Source organism: Zalophus californianus, chromosome 8 (assembly GCF_009762305.2).
Source record: "Zalophus californianus isolate mZalCal1 chromosome 8, mZalCal1.pri.v2, whole genome shotgun sequence".
Classification (NCBI taxonomy): domain Eukaryota; kingdom Metazoa; phylum Chordata; class Mammalia; order Carnivora; family Otariidae; genus Zalophus; species Zalophus californianus.
Window position 1 is genome coordinate 111,668,484 of NC_045602.1, and position 10,966 is coordinate 111,679,449.

The following is a 10,966-nucleotide window of genomic DNA, read 5'->3' on the forward strand; positions in this document are numbered from 1 at the left end:
TCTAGGGAAACCTGAGTCCCTGAAGATGGACCAGCAACCTGTATATAAAAAAAAATGTGTTAATTATAGCAGTGGGGCATTGTCCCAAGGAACTACACAGTCCTCTTTCTACAACCAAAACATTCCTTATTTCTCTCTCATGTAACATCAGGAGGAGGTTGAGCCAGGTTTCCAGGAGTCTTAGCTCCAGAAGATCTTTCAAAGGCCCATGTTCCTTCTCACATGCCCTATGACATTGTCCTTATGGCTGGGTCAACACTGGGTCACCGAGTGTTCATATCCCTGCTGGCTGGGACAATAGAGATAGGAAGAGGAAAATGAACGATTTCTCTTAAAACTAGAGGTATGTAGAAGTTGCTTAATTAGTCATGGATGCACATCCAGTTGCAAATGGCGTCCACAATTCTGTGGTCATGTGATTAATGACATTTTTTCTATAAAACCAATACTATTACACTTTTAGTAAAATTAATAATTCCTGATATCATCTATACTGGATTATATATTCCGATTTTTCAAAGCTTCTTCTATTAACTTTATTTTGTGGACCTAACTTGGTTTTAATTCACTTGTAAATGCTTGAAAGACTTTTCCTGTGGAACACCTGCATCTCCACCATTCTTTTTTTTGATTTGAAAAGAATCTGAATAGCTAGGGTTACTCAAATTCCTCATTTCATATTGGATGCTTGTGGTAGGCTGTGCCTTTGAGAAATTTGGTCCTTTTTCTCTGAGTTGTCAAATTTCTGCACATAGAGCTGCTCCTAATATTACCTGGTTATCTTTGTGATGTCTGTAGGGTTTTCAGTGATATCCCATTTTATTCCTGATATTGGAAATGTGTCAGTTCTCATTTTCTTCATTGTCACAGCTGCTAGAAGTTTTCCAAATTTCTCAGTGCTTTCAAAAAACCCATGTCTGTTTCAGTGATTTTCTCTATTGCTTGTTTTTAATTCCTTTGCTTTTTCTCTTTTTCATTTCTTTCTGCTTGCTTTGAGTTTATTTTGCTCCTCCTCACTTTTTGAAATGGGAACAAAGGTTATTGAATCTAGACTTTTTTTTGTTCGAATGCCATGACTGGGCCTCCTTCTGTGCTTGGGAGTCAGGAGTGTGGAGTCAGGACACATGGTGTGTGTTCTTCCTCCAGTATGGAAGGACGTAGCCCACCTGCCTTCCTCTTCCACCTTTCAGATTCCTCCATGCTTGGACCTCATGTGATTTCCAGGGGTGGGCTTGTTCTGAGCCAGGAGAGAAGGGAGAGACGAGTCCACACATTCTCCTATGGACCAGTTTGGGTTTGGTGTTTAGTCTTTGAACTTTCACTGGGACTCAGACCATAGGCATTACTTCTGGTGCTTCCACTGTTCATGAACTAGCCAATCTTCCTGTGTGTTAAGGCTGAAAATAGATTTTAAGGTTGTCTGGGTTGGCAGCTGGAGCTATGTGCAGGATGCCTATGTGATCCTGCTGTGCCAGGATGTCACAGCCTCCCCTGGGCATTCCAGGGCTCCAACTACTGCCATCCCTTCTGGATCCAATGGGTCTGATATAAAGATGCACATCTTTTTCTTAATGTTTATGGTATTGAGGTGTTTCACAATACTTCTAGCTTAAAAGAGCTCCCTTCTCTCAGTATAGCATGACTGCGTATGTTACCGGGACTTGGCATTGGTAGTCTGGTTTGTACACTGGGAGAGAGGTTGTGAGTCCTCTGATCTTCTGGTTCTTCTTTCAGGACCCCAAGTTTGCCTCCTCCATTTTTCCTTCTCCAGTTCACCAATTTTGAAACTGCACCTCTTCCTTCTTTTTGATTTTTACCCCTGAAGTCATGCATTCTAAATCTTGCCTGTCCCTTTTATTCACACCTATCCTTTTAAAATTTCCCTGCCTCCTTGTATTAGATTCCTCTTGCTGCTGTAATAATTAGGACATGCTTAGTGGTTTAAAGCAACACACGTTCATTCCATTCATTTCTAGACAGGAAAGTCTAAACTGGGGTGGTAGGTCCGAGTTCCTTCTAGGGACTCTGGGGGAGAGTGTGTGTCCTTGCTGCTCCAGCTACTAGAGGCAGCCCCGCCTTGGCCAAGGGCCCCACATCCTGTGACCTCTGCTGTGCTCATCATGCCTCCGGCTCCCACTGTCCTGCCTCCCTCCTTCCCTAGGAAGGGTCTCTGTGATTAAATTGGCTCCACTCAGATACTCTAGGTTAATGACCCACTCTAGACCCTAGCTAATTACCATTCAGGCTCTCCTGCCATGTAAGGTACCACATATTCACAGACTCTGGGGGTCCTGGGCCAAACCACTTAAGTTAGGCATACCTTGAAACCCCTTCCTATGATCTGTGTCCTGATCTTCAGGACACGTTTCCAAATTTTCTAAATTAAGCTTGATTTAATATGGGTGGAGGGATTTCCAAGTAATTCTCGGGCTCCTTGGCTTCCTGCCCTTGTCTTTTTCTCCTGCCCTCTCCTATGGTTGGTGAAGGTGGGAGGGAATGGCATAGGGATGTGCATTTGGATTTGGAGATTATTATCCTTGGTCTCCCAGTGATTTTGCAGTTTGGGCATTGCTCTTCAAGCACTACTGAGAGTCAGTTTTCCATAGAATTGACTCTCTTTTTATTGTTTCTCCTTTGGGTTGAGAGGCCATATTAGGAGATGAGTAGCAAAGCTGTGTGTTGTCCTCAGCAGCCCATTAGTGCCCAGAGGGCTTTGAAAGCCTCGGGCCCAATGTCCCTATCCTACATCTCAGAATCTCTCTCCCATATTTCCCCATCAGGGTTCTATTCTGGTAGAGCAGATGCAGTGTAGCTGAGAATTCAATCCTCTCTGTAGCACTGATACTTTATGATTTCGTTGGACCCAACTGTGTCCTCGGCTTTTTCTTCGCTCCCGTCTAGGAGGTAACAGTCTGCACTGTTGCCCAGAAGTCTTCTGACTTTCATACATAACCTTTCACATGTGATCAGTCAGTCTTCACTTTGCATTGTCTTTCTCCGAAGGATTAATGCCCAGCAACAGCCACCCAACCCGTAGTTCTTATCCTTACCAACTTATTTCCAGAATGCCGGGGTACATCCCTCCTCTGCTTACACCTTTGCAGGTCACCATGGTGAGGTTTTGGCAGTGACAAGAGCAGGGCAAGCTGGCACCTACCCTGCTCTACCTCCTCCCAGGACTGTGGGCCTCTTGGCCAGCCGACTGATAAAGACCCTGCTCCAAATGTGCCCATTAGAGCTGACTTTCCGGACCCCACCCAGACAAACTCCACACATCAGGTGACTTGGGAAGCAGACTCTCAGATGATATGAGAAGGGGGAAAGCTCACTCTGGGGTGCTGTGTGATCCACATGTGTGAGAGGGGGAAGGAAGCAGAACTGGTAAAGGGAGATTTTGAACACAATGCAGCCCAGCAAGACTCAACCTCGGGACAGAGAGCTGGGGAGCCGATGCTCTTCGTGAGTTGTTTTAAATGGAGAAGATTGGCTAAGCCTCTGTACCCCCACTTCTTCCAGCCCTCTACTGTAGGTTGTCCTCTAGAAGCAGGTGCAAATGTGGGCAATACAGCTCTTTGAACTGAGAGAAAGACAGGGCGAGGGTCCACCCAGCTGAGACTTGCCATCGTCCAGCATGCCAGCGGCAAATATGGTGAGGTCTCTGCTCCTTCCTTTAAGATTACTCTATATATTTCCAAATTTTATTTGAATTTCTTTATTCAAATATAAAAGCAAAAATGGGTCATTGCAGAAAGTCAAAGGATCTGAAGGTGTATTTACAGATCCAACCTCTGTATCCAACAAACAATGTCAGCTGATATTGGCTCTGGAGTCCAGGCGGGCTGGATGGTGTTTGAAACCCTCCTGAGCAGTAGATCCCATTTCCTTGTCTCCCCAGGGTGTTGTCCAGCCAGCAGGTCTCCTGAGGTCAGGTCATCCTGAAGCCTCCCTGCTCACCTCTGTACATGGAGTCTTTAAGCCCTGTGCATGGAGCAAAGCAGGGCAGCCTTGCCTCTCACTGACCATGACACCTGTTCCCACTCCACTTGAGGCCAGGCTGACATTTGTCCCTATGACCCGCAGAGTTTGGATTTGTCTTGGTCCAAAGACAAGGTCTCAGAGTCATCCTGCAGGACAGCAGTGAGGAACTTCCCTGGGTCACCTCATCTTTTGACCCTCTGTAAACTATGAGCTTCTTCCCTCCTCAGAAAGTGGGCATACGACCTGCCCCATGAGTGTGAGGACCATCAGTAAACCAAACTTACACGTTACTGAGTGTTCATTCTCCCCCACCTCTTCCCTCAAGGACCCCTGGCAGTAAGAAAGGGGTGAGTGAGATGAAGAACATCTTACCCCAAACCTGCCTTGAGCCTGAGTGCAGGGGAAGAGATCCATAAGCTTCAGAGCATTGATAAGCTTGAGTTGCTTCAGGGAGAGTACGTGGAGGCCCCAGGGAATGGACTCCTGGGTGCCCCCTCTCATGGTACCTGTGTCAATTCTTTTCCAGACCCAAGGCTATCTACTCCACTCCTGGTGGCTCTCATCCTGGGCCCAAAGCTGCTGCTGCTCATCATTGTCTCTGTCATCTATGCCCACAAGTAGCAAGGGCCTGACTGTAAGTAGTGGGTCAGGGAGGACAGGCCAAGGTCAGTCCCAGAGGGAGCAAGGTCAGGAAAAGGGGCAGACCACAGGTCACACAGGGCCAGGGCCCGACTGGAGCAAAGAGCATGTGACACACCTCCCTTGATACCCTCAGGAGTCTCAGGGATCCCATCTTCCTGATATGTGTGTGGTGGAGACTTTAGCCTATAAGAGCTGGGCAGGGTCAAAGACTTCAAAGAGTGTGCACCGAGTCCTAGGGAATCTGGGAAGGAAGTGGGCAGAGGGGTGAATGAGAGGCAGCTGGGTGGGAGGAACCCTTGGAGATCATCTCTAAGTTATTTGAGCACTGGGGCTCCATCAGGCACAAGGAGTCCACATTTAGGAGAATGCTGACAGGTGCCAGATGGCAGCTGTGAGGATGGTTCCTGCCTGACCCTCTGTGGGATACACTGCTGGGGATGAGGATGGGGATCAGGCCCTAAGGGAGGAAGGCTTAGGTGGCAGAGTTCTATATCAGGGGCTGCCTGTCCTCTCACAACAGGTGTCCCAGGAGGATATAGGAGACACGTGAGGAACATTTCTGGAATAATGAGCAGATAATTAACTGTGAACATGGGTCCCACAGGTCCTTCCTTCCTCCCCTGCTACATGCTACCTTCAGACACTGCTGCCTGCTCCATTCCCTGAAGGGCCCAGCCTAAGAGAAGGAACAACTAGAAGCTTCCACAATTCTGACCCAGATGCCTTGCTTCCCCTGAGACACACCTGCCCAGAGCTCCTGATGCTCCTTCTCAGGGTCCAGAGATGGGTCTTCATTCCAGGTCCTCAGCAGGGGCCATGGGAACTTGATCTGGGGACTGATGCATGGATCTCTGCCTGGAATGTGAGAAACAAGTCACAGACCAAATATCTCTCATCCATCTCCTGGGGACCATGGCCATGAACTACACACTCATGTCCATGTTCTCAGGAGTTATTCCTGCCAAGCCCCAGCCTCCCCAGCCTTGGTGAGGTTCTCCATTTGGTCTTAAATAGAATGCATCCCATCCTGGTTTGCAGAGGAGAAATGATTTCTTTCTTCTTTGCCTACATGTGCTACTCTTCAGTCCCAGAGGGAAGATTCACTCCTCCCTGTGATGGGAACACTGCTCTTCTGTCCCCTTCATCCTTCCCAACCCCACTGCTCATGCACTCGGGCTGGCAGTCCAGAAGCCTAAAGCCATCCTTAACATTCTTTCTTTATATCCCACATTCAATTCTGCCTTCAGAATGCTGTGTCCAGTGGTAGGATGGTAAACGTGAAACAATCCACTCTCGGAAAGAAAAAGAAGCCTGATTGGTAGTGCTTGTGGACTTCTGTGATGTCAACACGTCCACCGTGACAAATAACAAGCTAACGGTGTTTAACAACTCACTTGTAAAATTCCTGAAAAGCTCTCAGGAGTGAGTGCAAGGCTCCTCCCACACTCCAGTGAGCTCCCCCCAGAATCTGCGCACTGCTCACTCCCAGGGCTGCTCCCTGGTCTCAGCCACTAGCATTCCTTCATGGACTATTGCTTTGTCTCTAACAGGCTCTCCAGTTTAAGCCACAGTGATTCTATGGAAATGGAAGTCAAACTGTGTCTCTCCTCTGCTTCTTGCCCCTATGAACCTGTGTGGCTCATCTCTCCCTCTTTCAAGCTCTGCTGACATGTCACTTTATTAAAAGTCCCTTCCATAAACCACCCTACATAAAATATCAGTTCTTCTCTCTCACTCTCTGTTCCCATGGCTCATAACCTAATTAGATTGTTTCCCTAGAACTCAGGATTAGCTGACATGATAAGTGGAGGCAGTGCTCACGTTGCACAATAGTGCAGGACAGAACAATGATGGTGTAGCTGAAACCATGCAAAGTGATCTCAACAATAAGCGGGAGAATCACGATTTTCTGTGACTTTTAAAACCTTTTTTCAAAACACAGAAACTCTCCAACTGTCAATTATGAATGTTTAGGAAAATGAAATACAATAGAACCATATTTATTTGGTGTACTGTCATTTCAAATATTAGAAACACAAAGAAGGGAAGCATTTAATTTTTTGGTAAGGACTCATCAAGAATAGTTTGCACAGTGCTTACCTTCTTCTGATCACATAGTTGGCCATATAGACCAGCATCAGAATTCCCTCACTCCAGTCTCAAATAGGATCAGCATCCAACATCCCATCCCTTGCACTTTCAATGTATGAAATTCTTACAATATTAATTTGAATATTTCTGGTGTCACATCCTCTGGGACATTTTCACCCTCCCTCCCCATCATATTCTTCAGTGACGTGGTAAGATTGCCTCACTCTGCTCCTCTGGCTGCATATCCACACTCTGGGGACCAGCATCCCGGTCACCATCCCCATGGTAACTATGCCATCATAAGCCCCACTCACATTCAGTTTGAACTTCACCTCCAGTCTCATCTCTTCTCATTTCTACATCCCACTTTCTGCTTTATGCCAATTCCCTTTTGACATTATTCACTTTTGTACAATGTCACCTGGGCTCCTCGCTGGGAGACCAGGGACAACACAACCACCTGCGTTGCTGTTTGTGGGAAAGTGAGTAACAGAGTCACAGAGAACGACCACTACATGCTTTGAAAGATGTGATGCTTACTTATGGGGATGAGCACCTGTTAGTCATATATGGATTGGTAGCCTGAAGAAGAACTGGCAGCAAAGTTTGTACTTCATGCAATTGCTCATGGAAAATTCCTCCGTGGTAAATGAACCTGGAATCATGTGTTGGGGGACTGATGTTATTTAACTGACCTATGGCAACAGACATTCGTGCACATCAGCACCATGCAAACTGAGAACTGCCTATTGTGTGTGCTTGTCTCTTCCTCAAATAGGATGTGGACTCTGACAGAGAAGGGACTGTCTGTGTCCTCAGTTGTCAGAACAATGACGGCCATCAGTTTGGCCATCACATTTTTAAAACATAAATTGGGGAATACTTCATTGCAAACAGCAGTTTCTACCAGATGTTGGGTATTAAAATACCATTTCACTTCGTTCAAAGCTAGTACATATACCTAAAAGCATTTCATTAAATACTACTCTCTCTTCTTTGTGTTTAAAAGTTCTAGCAGAGCTTCATATCCTCCAGAAAGTAAGCAAGTGGATATTCAAAAAACAAAACAATAACCCACTGATTGGAGTCTGTCAAACAAATACAGGAACCTCCTGGAACAGCTCCCAATGCCTAAAGTGCAAGATTTGAGCGACAAATAAGTAACGTAGTATGTCTGGTTCTGCTCTGGTCTGAATGTTCTTGTTCCCACAAAATTCAGGTGTTAGAACCCTCAAGCCCACGTGATGGTGTTAGCAGTTGCAGCCTCCAGAAGGTGAGGAGATCTTGAGAGCTCTACCCTCATGAGTGGGATTAGCCCTTATAGAACAGGCCCCCAGGACTCCCTAATCACTTTGGCCACATGAGGACACAAGGAGAAATCTGTGTAGGGCCCTCTCCCAACTGGGCTGGCTCACTGATCTCAGACTCCATCCTCCACAACTATGAGCAAGAGCTTTCTTTTGTTTATTAGCCACCCAAAACGGGATATGTTGTTATAACTGCATGAATGACTAAGACCGATTATAATCGCTCATATAAAATAAATATCTTTGAGCCCCTATTGATATAAATTAATAACTGAATAAATTAATAAATTGAGGAGAAGAAAAAATGTCCTGTGCAGAAAAGTCCCAAATGATCTATGTGGATATTTCACCCTAAGGAGGGGATCCTAATTGACCACTCCTGGAGTGTAGGCACTTGTCGTGACTCCCCTCCAAAAAGGACAGAATGGAAAGGAGGAGAAAACAGTAATTACAGAGGGGACACCTGACAAATACAGTGCAGTCAGGTGATCGTGAGTTCACCAACAATCATAAACCACTGCCACAGTATGGATCCTGGATTAAGGTGATGAAAGTGGCACTTTTCCTCTGTGACCTTCCTCCCCAACCCCATCACCTCAGTCTGCTTATGAGATAAGGATCCTACAGATTGCACTGAGGCACATTCCATGATACAGGTGAGCAGCAGTCCTCAAAACTGTCAGGCCATCACAAGTCAGGAATGTCTGAGAAGCTGTCGCAGCTGAGAGGAGCCTAAAGAGACATCACAAGTAAATGTAATGTGGTATCCTGCATGGAATTCAGGAACAGAAAGGGACATAGGGTAAAAACTAAGGAAATCCTTTCAGGACCGAATTTATTTCTCCAAAGTTCAAATGTTGAAATCTGAAATCCAGCGGGATGGGATTTGGAGGTGGGGTCTTTGCAGATAATGAGGTCATGAGGGTGGAGTCCTCAGGAATGGGATCATTGTCCTCACAAAAAGAGACACGCCAGCCAGCTCACCCCATCCACCATGTGAGAATACAAGTAGTTGGCAGTCTGCAATTGTAAAGAGCATTCTCATCACAATCCAAGCATCCTGGCACCCTGATCTCAGACTTCCAGCCTCTGGGACCTTGAGAAGTAAGTTCCTCTTGTTTCAAGGCATCTGGTGTATGGTGTTTTATTATAGCAGCCCAAGCTAAGACAAAATCTAAATAAACTATGGACTTTAGTTAATAAAGATGTACCAATATTGGTTCATTAACAGATGTACCAAATTACTGTAAGATACTAGTAAGAGGGAAAACTATATTCAGCTATATACTGGAACTCTATACTATTGTCCCAAATTTCATGTAAATGTAAAAGTGTTCCAAAAAAGTAACTCTAGAAAAAAAAAGTCAACATCCTGTCCTCAGCTCAATGTCTGCCTCTTATGCCCCCTTGGGGGACAATGCAAAGTAATGTGTGGTGGAGATTTTTCTGTGTTTCTATACCCAGGTTTTATGTCACTTCACAAGTCTGAGGTTCCTTCTCTTCTTTCCTCTGTCTTCTGCTAGAGCTCACTCCAGAGCCAGGCACTCAGAGATTCATAAAGAAGGTGCTTCTTGGTCCCCCCATGATATTCATCCTAAACGTTTCCAATTAGTAAAGCCCAGGTGAGACCAAGTGGTGTCAGAGAAGCCTGGGTGCCTGGTTGAGGTGACGTAGCTTTAAGATCTCAGTGGGGGATGCGGTTAATTCATGTCCTGAGCCCAAGGACTTGAGGTGGAAGGGGCTGTGCAGAGGGTGGTGGAGGCTGTGATGGATCAGGACTGAGCAGATGGGTCTCAGCTGTCAGCTCTCTTTGGGATGGTCTCAGTTGAGCAGAGCCACCATGCCCAAGGTCATGCCTGAGAAACTTCCACATTCAGTGGCTCATCAACATGGGGATGTAAAGATCCAGCCTCTCACCCCAGCCCAGGACCAGTCTGAAGGAACATCTTAACACCACAGCTTCATGGAAGATTGGCTGAGGTCTTTTTTGGTACTTCATGGCAACTGAACTTCTAAACAATCCTGCTCCCTCCTCCCTTCTCCCTTCCACCACTGGATCCTAAAGCACTCCCTGAAAATGACCTGCTTGTTAATATTCATCTCAGTGATGGTTTCCCAGGGAACCTGATGTGGAAGAGAGAGGCTGTGGTGGGTACCAGAAAAGGTGGGGATCCTTTTGTCTCTACGGGCCAAGCCAGTCATGGGAGGATGGATTATTTATACTACCACACCAGATATCATATACAACATACCAAATACATATGTCATATACCACATACTACCTACCAATTCCATGTCATTTAAATATACCACATACCATATACCACATGCCACATGCCAGATACTATATAGCACATACCATATCCCATATACCAAAGAGTTTTATACACAAGAGCAATGAAAATCAGAAAAACTGTGTATGCCAGAAAGGTGTGCACTCAAATCTGTGTGTAGACCACCCTCGATGAAGTAGAAGGAAGGGCTTAAAACAGGGAAGAGAAGTTAGGTGTAGCCTATTAGGAAGTAATAGTTTTTATTCATGCAGGAGATGATGATGGAGATGGTGATGTAGATTCAAGAGGTATTTAGGAGGTAAAACTAACAGTACTGGGTATGGGACAGACACGAGTAGACAAGTGAGTGTGGAGAACATGGGTCCCTTCTTCACTTGACCAAATGGGCAGAGGATTGCCACATACTGAACAGCATGTAAGTGGAGAAGAGAAAGTCCAAGTGCTGCCTAAGAAAACAGTTTTGACTATTTGAGCTATACAAATGAAAATTTGAAGGTTAAATAATATATAGGTCAGCCTCCAAGAAGTGAACTCAGGATTGGAACCTAAATTTCATCTGCTTATAAAGCCAAGGCTCTTGACTATCACGGCACTAAAAATCCCAGGCTCTGAAGAGTTTAGAGTTTCATGGCAGGTGTGAAGTCTCCTTAAGTT